The sequence below is a fragment of the Ochotona princeps genome, chromosome 22, assembly GCF_030435755.1.
Source record: "Ochotona princeps isolate mOchPri1 chromosome 22, mOchPri1.hap1, whole genome shotgun sequence".
In the NCBI taxonomy this organism is placed as follows: Eukaryota; Metazoa; Chordata; class Mammalia; order Lagomorpha; family Ochotonidae; genus Ochotona; species Ochotona princeps.
In genome coordinates this window covers 7,567,977-7,578,380 of record NC_080853.1, presented here as the reverse complement: position 1 = coordinate 7,578,380, position 10,404 = coordinate 7,567,977, and positions in this window count along the sequence as shown.

Sequence of the window (10,404 nt, the reverse complement as noted above, 5' to 3'; positions counted from 1 at the left end):
AAGAGGAAATATTCGCGTGCGGAAGGGCCCGGCAACCTGCAAGCTTTCCCGAGCCAGGCTGCGAGGGAGGTACTGAGGTGATTAGGTTGGGGAGAGAGCGGTGATGAAAGAAAAAAGGGGAAAAGAAAGCTTGGGAACAAAAAGCGGCCGTTTTGTTTCGGGCATTTCTCCATCTGGTTGGATCTCTATCTTCTCTCTCCTGTGTCAGGATGGAGGTGAAAAATGAAGCTGCGAGGGATCAAGATCCAGTGGTTTCTCTAGACTGAGCGGGTTGGTGTTGCAGCTGAATGAATTTGGGCATGGGGTGGCAAGGAGAGCATTCAGTCACTCTCCCTCCCTCTTTCCCGGTCCCTGCCCGCCTCTGCCCTGCCCTTCTGTCATCCATCCATTCACTCATCCCAAGATGCGTTTCTAAACCACCCACTGTGTCGTAGGTGCTGGGATGAATATGTATCCCTGAAGAAGCCCATCCCTGTTAATAGCTGCGACAGAGGCCCAGAATACAAGAGGACGTGGGGAATGCATACACAACCAAATCGGATTTATTGGAAAGAAGGTGACCTGCTGCCATCAGCAGAGGCCAGAGTTAGACTGGGCGTTTGAAATGTGGGAGCTGGTCCTTGCTGGGAGACTCCTGATTCCAAGGTCATGTGGCTGTATTTGTGTCCTTGCGCCCTCCTTCACAGGCAGGGAAAATTAGGAAGCAGGGGGAGCTATGCAAGATGATGGATTGTAAGTGGGAAACAGAGACGATACAAGACCAGCAAGGCAAGCAGCAGCAGGTTGGCTGCAGAGGGTCATACTCTGGCAGAGACCTCCATGACGTGGACATGGAGGACCCGGGACACTCTTGGCTAGCAAGCAGCACCTGCTTGAGCCCGAATGGTTTCAGGAAGACATGGGACCTGAGGCTGAGGGAGGAGGTGAAGATGTGGGGCACAGAGCTGATGGAAGAGACCAGGGCTCAGCAGAGGAGCAAGCAAGCTAAGAACCCTGGGCAGCACACACCACTCCCTTCCCCTTTTCCTGGCACCTGTGCCTATCACGCATCTGCCCGCTCTGCTAGGCCTATGTGGGAAAGGCTGCCCGTCTTCCCCACCCAGAGGGCCCCAGGAGCCTGTGTTTTTTCTCCAGTCGTGGTCCCCGATGTGGGTCTGTTCAAGATAGCCTGGGACTGTTCAAGATAGCCTCCCTGCCGTAGCTGTCAGTGGCTGCCCCTTCCCTCCGGGTAAAATGCAGACTTGCCTGCACATTGAGCCCGTGTGTGGTCATCAGCAGATTAGAGAGGCATCTAGTAAAAGCCAAGTGGGACCCGGGACTCCAGGACAAAGCCTGATAGGGAGCTGCCCTGCCCACAAGTCCTTGGCTTGGGCCTGAGAAGAAGGTGGGGGCAGGGAGGTGTCTCTAGCATCCCATGAAAGGATGCTGTGGCTCTCAGCCCTGCACCTGCACACTGGACTCACATCCCGACACCTCACTTGCCCTTACTTTTAGACCACTGGCACCAATAAGCTACACCAGCTCCTGCCCCCTTCCCTCCCTTCTTATTTTTGGCAGGGAGGCAGACACAGAACTCCTACCTTCTGGTTCACTCTTAAGATGCTTACAATAGCTGGAGCTAGGCCAGGCCAAAGCCAGGAGCCTGGCACGCGATCCAGGTCTGCCTGGTAGGTGGCAGGGACCACCACCTGTACTGTCAGTGTGCATGTTATGAGGAGCAGAGCCCAGGATCCTGCAGTGTGGAATGTGGGCATCCCAAAGCCGCAGCACCCAATACCAACCCCAACCAGGCCCCTTCTCAGGGATTGACTCCCCCTTGGTTTTCAGACTCAACAGCCAGGGCAGATTCAGCTGTCATGGGGACGTCACACAATGCAGATGTGCTGAGGGGAGTCCAGAAGATACCTGCCATGGGCTGTGTGTCCCTAGAAGGCATCTGTAGAAAGTGGATGTTCTCTCCAGCCCCTAGCCCTCCTTCATCCCTCATGTTGCTGGGGGATTTCCAGGAACCTGGTCCTAGCAACCTCCTAGGGTGGCTGTGCAGGGAAGAAAACTACCCAAGCAGATATTTACCACACATTGTATTCAGCTTTTACTCTTCAGCCAGATGCAACAGCTCCCAGGAATGTCCCCATGTTAGAAAACAGACTCTATGCTAACAGGTGCATATGCTAACAGAGTGGGGCTTACAAGGCTCCTCTGCAAGTTGTGACACGCGTAAGTGTTTATGCGCACAGATTCTTTGGTTCCTGCAGGGAATTACTTGCCAGCAAGCAAAATTGATACTAATTCCTTGACAAGTTGCATCACAGTTGGATGAGGTGTGTGGGAGGGGAAGCAACCCAGGGAATACTGGTTATTGTAGTTCAGTGGTGTCCCACAGCTCTCTGGGAGTTGTAGTACACCCTGTGCCCATCACACTCCTTTGGAGACAATTTAAGTTGGGACCAGAGCAAGATTCCCGCACTTGTGCTTTGCCCTCATTGGGTGCTTCAGGATAAGAGTCTTATTGGATCCGATTGTTGAAAAAAAAAAAAACAATTCTCAGAATCACAGAATTTAGCACTAAGTGTGAGTATTAGCATATTAGCACAAATACTGTATTAGCTGCTGTTATGATTGAGTTGTCCATGGTGCTTGCAAAGCAGCGGTCTCCATCTGTATTTGTCAGTTACAAAAGTGAGGCCCTGAGGGTGAGGTGGCTTTTCCAGAGCCAGAGGCCAGCTGTTTGGGAATCTAATTCTTTTAATTCTGGATCTCCTTCTGATTCCCCTGAAGGGAAGGTTAAGTGGAAGTTAAGTTGGGAGTTTAAACTAAAGGTGTGCAGATTTGTATTTTCATCAAATGCAGGCTTGTTCTGTTGAAGAGACTGTGCGAGGAGTCTGAAGGAGGCAGCTGTGGGATTGGAGGCAGAGTAAGAACAGGTGTGTAAAATGCTAAGACAGTTCCCATATCCCCATAAGAGACTGCAATATGAATCTGTGATGGTTGGAGCTGTGGCAGTTATTAGGAGACTATGAAACACAAGTTTGAGGCCAAAAATTAACAAACTCAAGATGCTGGTACCAGGTGGGTATTATGCCACTGTGGGCTTAACCAGCTGCTTTGATGCCCACATGCCCTGTCAGAGGCCTAGGATTGGTCCCTGCCTTTGCTTGTGGGACAGCAGATACTGGACCAAGTACTTGGATCCCTGCCACCCATGTGGGAGACCTAATATGGGGTTCTAGGCTTTTGGCTTTGGCCTGGCGCAGCCCTGGCTGTGTGGCCATTTCGGAAGTGAACCAGCAGATGAAGGTCTCTGACATTCTGACTAGAAAATATCCAAACAGCAAAATCCTGCCTTCCCCAAGGTGGGAAAACCCCAGGGTGTTTGGAAACCTCCAGGACATGCAGAGCAGGAGTGGCTGAGTGGTTTGCAGAAGTGGAGTCAGATGCAGATAATGCAGAAGTGGGGCTGGCCACGTGGTGACACAAGGGTCCTGGAGGTCAGTTGACACAGGGACAGTGGGAGGGGCCTGCAGCCAACAGGGTGGTGTGGCACGTGTGTGGAGTCACATCTGCCTGAAGTGTCTCAAGCACTATAGCATTAGAACAGGCCATGTGGGAGGCGGGTGCTGGACTGTGCAGCCCCCAGGGGCTGGGAGCACTGGCTAGGGACTGTCAACTCTATTAACAGGGGCCCAAAAGGTTCTTTCTTTGGACAGCTTTTGTTTTTGTGATGTCTGACTTTGGTATCAATATTTGTGGCCAGGAAAAAGGAATGAAAACCAGGGGCCTGTGGCTTGAGGTCAGAGGAATGACAAAAAGGATGTTTCCTTAATTAGTTTATTTTTAAGGATTTATTTTTATTGCAACTGCAGAGAGAGGAGAAACACACAGAGAGATTATCTTTCACCCACTGGTTCACTCTCCAAATGACTGTAATGGCCATAGTTGAGCCAATCTGAAGCCAGGAGCCAGGAGCTTCTTCTGGGTCTCTCATGTGGGTACAGGGGCCAAGTCACTTGGGCCATCCTCCACTGCTTTCCCAAGCCATAAGCAGGGAGCTGGATCAGAAGTGGAGTAGTCAGGACTGGAACTGGCATCCATCTGGGATATAGGTGCCACAAGCAAAGGCCTAGCCTCCTATACCATGGCAGCGCCCCTGCATTTCCTTAATTTATAAGGAGCTCACAACTTCTTAAGAGCAGCAGCTCCAAAGTGATCTCCTGTGTTGCAGGATCGCTGTGTTTTGTGCTTTCCACAGCTAGGAGCTTGGAGGTAAGCAGCTGCCATCCTCTGCAGGTGGCAGAGCTGGGACATGAACTCCAAGGTCTTAAAAAAAATTTTTTTTTTTGTTTTAACTTGTAAGTCAGCACTAGAGAGAGAGTTCTTCCATCCACTGTTTTGCTCCCCAGACAGCCACAATGGCCAGGACAAGGCCAGGCTGAAACCAGCAGCTTCTTTTGGGTCTCCATGTGGGTAACTGTGACCCAAGCACTTGGACCATTTTCTGTTGCATTCCCAGCTGCATTAGCAAGCAACTGGGTTGGAAGTGGACCAGCTGGGACTCAAAGCCATGGCTCCATAGGTTGGTGTGCATAGGGGATATCAGGTGACAGTTTTGCCCACTACACAACAACACTGGCCCAGAATGCCAAGCTCTCAGCCATCAGTGTGTGTGAGAGACTTCCCTCTAGCTGGTTCACCCCTCCGATGCCTGCAACAGCTGACATTGGGCCAGGAGCTCAGGAATGTGGGTTGTAGGAACCCAATTACTTGAGCCAGCAGCACTGCCTCCCAGGGTCTGCACTGGCAGGAAGCCAGAGTTGGGAGTCGGGAATTGAACCCAGGCCCTTTGAGGTGGGACACTCTGGTCTTAACCCTAGGCTAACCGCCTGTTGCACATGCCTCACACAATGGTCTCACACACAGCCACTGGGCTCCATGTTTCTCAGGCGCAGGTTTTTACAGACAGCTTTGAAACCTGGGTCTTGGACTCTGTGACACCTTAGATTCAACGAAACACAGGAGGAGAAATGCAAATTAAAACCGCCTATCTGATTGGCAAAGTGGGGAACATTTGATAACACACTGTGTTGGCAGGAGTTTGGGGAAAGGGTAACTCTCAAGTTGTGACAGTTTAGAGGAACAGCCTCAGTGGAAGACAATCTGGCACTAGCTGTTAACATTTCACCCACACCCTCTGACCCTGCAGCCCTGAGGAGTGAAGACCCGTCTCTTGCTTTTTAACCCTTTGTAACACTAGAGACTGCAAATGACCTTAGCCTCCCCAGAAAATGATGGAGCCATGCTGAGGCTGTACGCTCTGCAGCTGTGAAAGGATTAAGTCGGGGCTCGATGATGACGTCATTAACAAAATGTGTCAAAACAGGAAAGATGCAGAAGCAGAGGCATAAACCTCACTTCCTGTGTGAATAAAGGGAGGAAGCAGGGAAGCAGGGGCTTTGCAAGCCTGCCATCCTTTATCGTAGCACTAAAGCTCCTGGCTCTCGACTTTCCATCCAGCATGCTGATGATGCGCCTGGGGAAGAAGCAGCAGATGGCCCAAGTGCTTGGACTCCTAGCAGCCATGTGGGAGACCTGGTAGAATCTCCTGACTTTGGCCCAGTCCTAGCTGTTGTGGGCATTTTGGGGAGTGAATTAGTAGATGGAAGACCTCTTCTGTCTAGCTCTCGCTCCCTCTGTAACTCGCTCGTCAAATACGTAAGGCAGGGAGACAGCCAAACCTCCACACTTGTGTGAAGGATTTCTAAGAGTCTCCACAGAAGGGAATGAAGGGCTTGGGGGAACATGGGTAAGGGGTACCTTTACTCTCCAGTCCAGAGTCCCATGGCCTTTTTTCTGTAAAAGGCCAGAAAGTTAACATTTTAGGCTTTGCAGGCTGTTCAGTATCGGCACTGGATTCTGCAGCAGTCAGGGTCAATATGTAAATGATGAGCATGGCCATGTGCCAATTAGGCTTTATTTCCCACACTTAAGTTTGAATTTCCTGTGTTGTGAAACACTGTCTTCTGTCTCCCTCTCCAGTCATTTAAAACATTGTTGGTGGGCAATAGGGAAGGAGCTGGACAGGGTATGGCTCTCTGGCTGTGTCCAATACATTTCTACTGGTTCTTATTCTTTACTCTATAGTATGTGCATTGCCTGTTACAAAGTAACATGACAAGTTCCTGGGGTAGGGGCGGGGGCTAGCATCGTGACTCAGTGGTTTAAGCTGATGCCTGTGATGCCAGAATCTTATATCGGAGTACCTGCTACCTGCTCATGTACTCAGAAAAGCAGAGGTGATGGTGCCCCAAGTGCTCAGTCCCCACCACCCACGTAGGAGATCTAGCTGAAGTTCTTGTTCTTGGCTTTGGCCTGGCCCAGCCCCACTGGCTGTGGCCATCTGGCGAGTGAACCGGTGGATGGAAGATCGCTCTCTACTTGGCTCTCTGTTATTCTGTGTTTTCAAATAAATCAATACTGCTAAAGAAAATAAAATTAACTGGAAATTGTTCAATTTATAGAAAAGTTATCAAGAAGGGGGTGATGGTTGGTGCTGACACCGCCTCTAAAAGGAAGCGAGAATGGAAAGGATGTGACCTGCCCACGTCCAGCTGGGAGCCTGATTGCCCTGCATGCCACCTCCGTGTCCACCAGCAGGTAGCAGCACAAGCCTATCTAAAAGCCAGGCCAGTCCTGCACCTGCTGGGAGGAAGCCGGCAGCGCTTGGCCCAAGGACCTGTTTTGTCCACGTTGCGTTTGTTTTAAGATTTATTTTTCTTGGAAAGACAGATCTATTGAGAGAAGGGGATATAGAGAGGAAGATCTTCCACCCGCTGGGTCCCTCCCCAACTGGATGCAATGGCTGGAGCTGAGCCGATCTGAAGCCAGGAGCCAGGAGCTTCTTCCAAGTTTCTCACTTGGATGCAGGGTCCCAAGGCTTTGGGCCGTCCTCGACTACCTTCCCAGGCCACAAGCAGGGAGCTGGATGGCAAGTAGAGCAGAGGGGGCAAGAACCAACACCCATATAGGATCCCTGTGTGTGCAAGGAGAGGACTTTAGCCACTAGGCTACCGTGCCAGGTCCCACGTTGTGTTTTAAACATCAGCCAGCTGGGATGGACAGCATGGTACAGGGTGAAGCCGCTGCCTGCGGTGCTGTCACCACCACCGACAACCCTCCCCCCCCGCCCCAGAATCCTGGCAGGAATCTCCAAGGCTCTGCTTAAGCAGCTCCCCACTGATGCTCCTGGGAAAGCAGCAGATGGATGATGGCTGCCATAGCGAGAGATTGGGATGGAGTTCCTGGCTCCTGGCTTTAGCTTGATTCAGCTGTGGCTGTTGCCCACACTTGGGGGCAGTGAACCAGTGGAGGGAAGAATCTGTTTTTCCTTCTTTATGTCTTTCCCCCTCTTTCAAGTATAGAAATCTTTAAAAACCTGGATTTCTGACTTTTATTTTTAAAAAAGATTTGAAAATTTGAAAGTCATAGCCATACAGAAAGAATCTCTTTACGTGCTGGTTCACTCCAAAAGGCTACAACAGCCTAGGGTTGGGCCAGGCTGAAGCCAGAAGCCAGGAGCTTCTTTCAGGTCTCTCCCATGGGGGAAGGGGCCAAAACACAGATCTTCCATCCATTGACTCACTCCTCAAGTGCCTCTAACAGCAAGGACTGGGCCAGGCCAAAGGCAGCAGCCAGGGACACTATGTGGGTCTCCCTGGTGGGTGGCAGGAACCTAAGTCAGTGAGCCAACATCTGCTGTGTCCCAAGCATTTAGCAGGATGCTGGATCTGGTCAGAGGGACTTGAATCAGACACTCTGATGCTGGATGTGGTCCCCCAAGTGGCAGCTGGACTCCTGTGCCAGGCAGCTGCCCCTTGGGGCCTGATAGCTTTGACTCACCAGGTCCCAGGGCAGCTCTCTCTTATTGCAGACCCACTTCTTACTCGTCCCCTGCCTCCCCTCCTTTCCCCCAATGAAGTGGCAGGTATTAAAACACAAGCACTGAAGTTCACACTTCAAATCCTAGTTGGGGATTGGGGGGGCTCAGTGCTGTGGCATAGCATCAGCCACTGGCTCTAACACTGGAATCCTATACAGATGTTAACTCGTGTCCCAGCTGCCCACTTCAGACCCAGCTCCCTGATAATGTGCCCAGGAAAGCAGAAGATGGCCCAAAGTGCTTGCGTCCCGGCCACCCAAGTGGGAGACCCGGATGAAGTTCCTGGATTTGGCCTGGCCCAGGGCTGGCGGTTGCAGCCATTGGTGGGAGTGACCCAGTGAACAGATCTCAGTCTCTGTGTGATTCTTTCCCTCCCTTCTTTGTGCTTGGAAGGAGCCAATTCAATCCTGTCACTCTAGGTGGGTATCCCTGGCCAGTTGGAATACTCGGGCCACCCTGCAATGCTGGTTAGTTCAGAGGCAGGAATAAGTCCAAAATCCAGGCCAGTGACAGCCTGCCCAATATTGACGAGCTGGTTCAATATCAAACCTCGAAAGAACAGAAGGGTCAACACTATAGCACAGTGGGTTGAGCTGCTGCTTGGCACACTGCTGTCCCATACTGGAGCATGGATTCAGGTCCTAACTACTCCATTAATGCACTTGGGAAAGCAGTGGAAGATGGTTCAAGTGCTTGGGCCCCTGCACCCATGTGGGAGACCTGGGTAGAGCATCTTGACATGTTTCTCCCTTCCCCTGACCCACAGGTCACACTGCCTTTCAAATCAATCAATCTTTAAAAAGACAAGCAAACAAAAACCCAGACAGACCAAGTTCTAACAAATTATGTCCCCTCCCAGTCCCCGCAGGTTCTACCACACTTGAAGTCACATTGGTGACATTTCAGTTTTATGAGCTGATACCACTGACGTGATATGAATTTTTGTGTTGGCTTCCTCTCACATTAACGCCCTTTCTTTTTTTGCAGTTTAGTCTTAGGGCTGGTATTGTGCCAGTGGGTTAAGGTGCTGCTTGCAGTGCTGGCCAGTTCAAGTTTCACTTGCTCTGCTAATGTGCCTGGGAAGGCAGCAAAAGATGACCTGCGTCACTCAGGCCCCTGGTGCCCATGTGGGAACCCTAGATGGAGGATGTTGTGGCTGGCCCTACCCCCTCTGCTGCTGCAAACATCTGGGGAGTGAACCAGGGGGTGGATGGATCTCTCTCAGCTGCTTTGCCTTCCAAGCAAAGTAAAAAACAAATGAAAAGACAGCAGCTCTCCTTCCCCGCGGCGCCTGAGGCTCCGTGTGACCATTCCAACCTTCTCCTGGCATCTTCCGCTTTTCCTTTTCCTGTTTCAGCCCCTCTGGCGGCCTCCCATCGCTAAACCTCAAGTTGGGTCCCACCATGGCAACTTTGCACCTGCTGTCCATCCAGAGGCCTCTTCCCCCTGGCCTGCCCCACCTCCTCCTCAGGGTCCTTCCAGCCCACCCTGACTGCCGCACAGCCCCACCCTGCTCTTCTGGTGTCAGTCCATCCCCTTTGCTTCTCTTCACACACCAGCAGCTGCCCATCTACTCGTGCAGTTTATTTATGTCTATTATCTCTCCAGGAGGTGGCTCCGCCAGGGCCCCAGGGCTGTCCTGTGCTCTTCTTGCCTCCCCTGGGTTCTGGGCCAGAGCCTGGCACACACACTGGGCGCCACTGGACACTGGCTGAAGGTCAGGGCTGGCCATCCTTCCACTGTCGTCAAAATCCCACCAGAGAGGCTGCTCCTCACCAAATAGAGTATCCACAGCCCAACACGGGCTCAGGCCAGGGACCGGGGGCAGCTGGGAATGGGCTGGGTTCTCCCCAGCCAGGTGCCTTAATGCCCCCTCTTTACCCCAAGCCAATCAAGAAAACACCAGGACGCAGCCGAGGTTAAGGAGACACCTGCTTCTTCGTTATAAATATATTATGTACATCCAAAACATGACAGTAAAATATTACTCCGTGTTACAGAAAAGATATTAAGGCTTTCTATTATTTACATTAAACAAGCAAGCACCTTTAAAAAAAAAAAAAAACCAAAAAAAAAAAAAAAAAATTCCCCAAAAGTCGCCACTCTCTTCCTGACACACCTGGTGAGAACGCCACCGTCCCCTGGCCATAGGACCGAGATTCGTTGTGGCAGCTGCGCCCTGTGGACACACCATCTTGGAAAACTTGGTTCTAGCTGGATTCCCAGAAGTCAGGTGGCAGAGGGCAATGGGGGAGGGTTAGAGGGGGTCTCAGACAGGAGACTGTGGCTTCTCCCCACAGGGTCCTCTCTGCAGCCTGCCCAGAGTCCTTGCTGAGCCTGTCTGTCCCTATGTGGCCAGGCTATGCTCAGGAAGGTGGCTGTCCATCCCCCTATCTCACCCCCACCCACCCTGCTTAGGCCTCTGGGAACACACGGGTGTGCCTGGGGGTTCCCTACACCCCTCGAAGCAG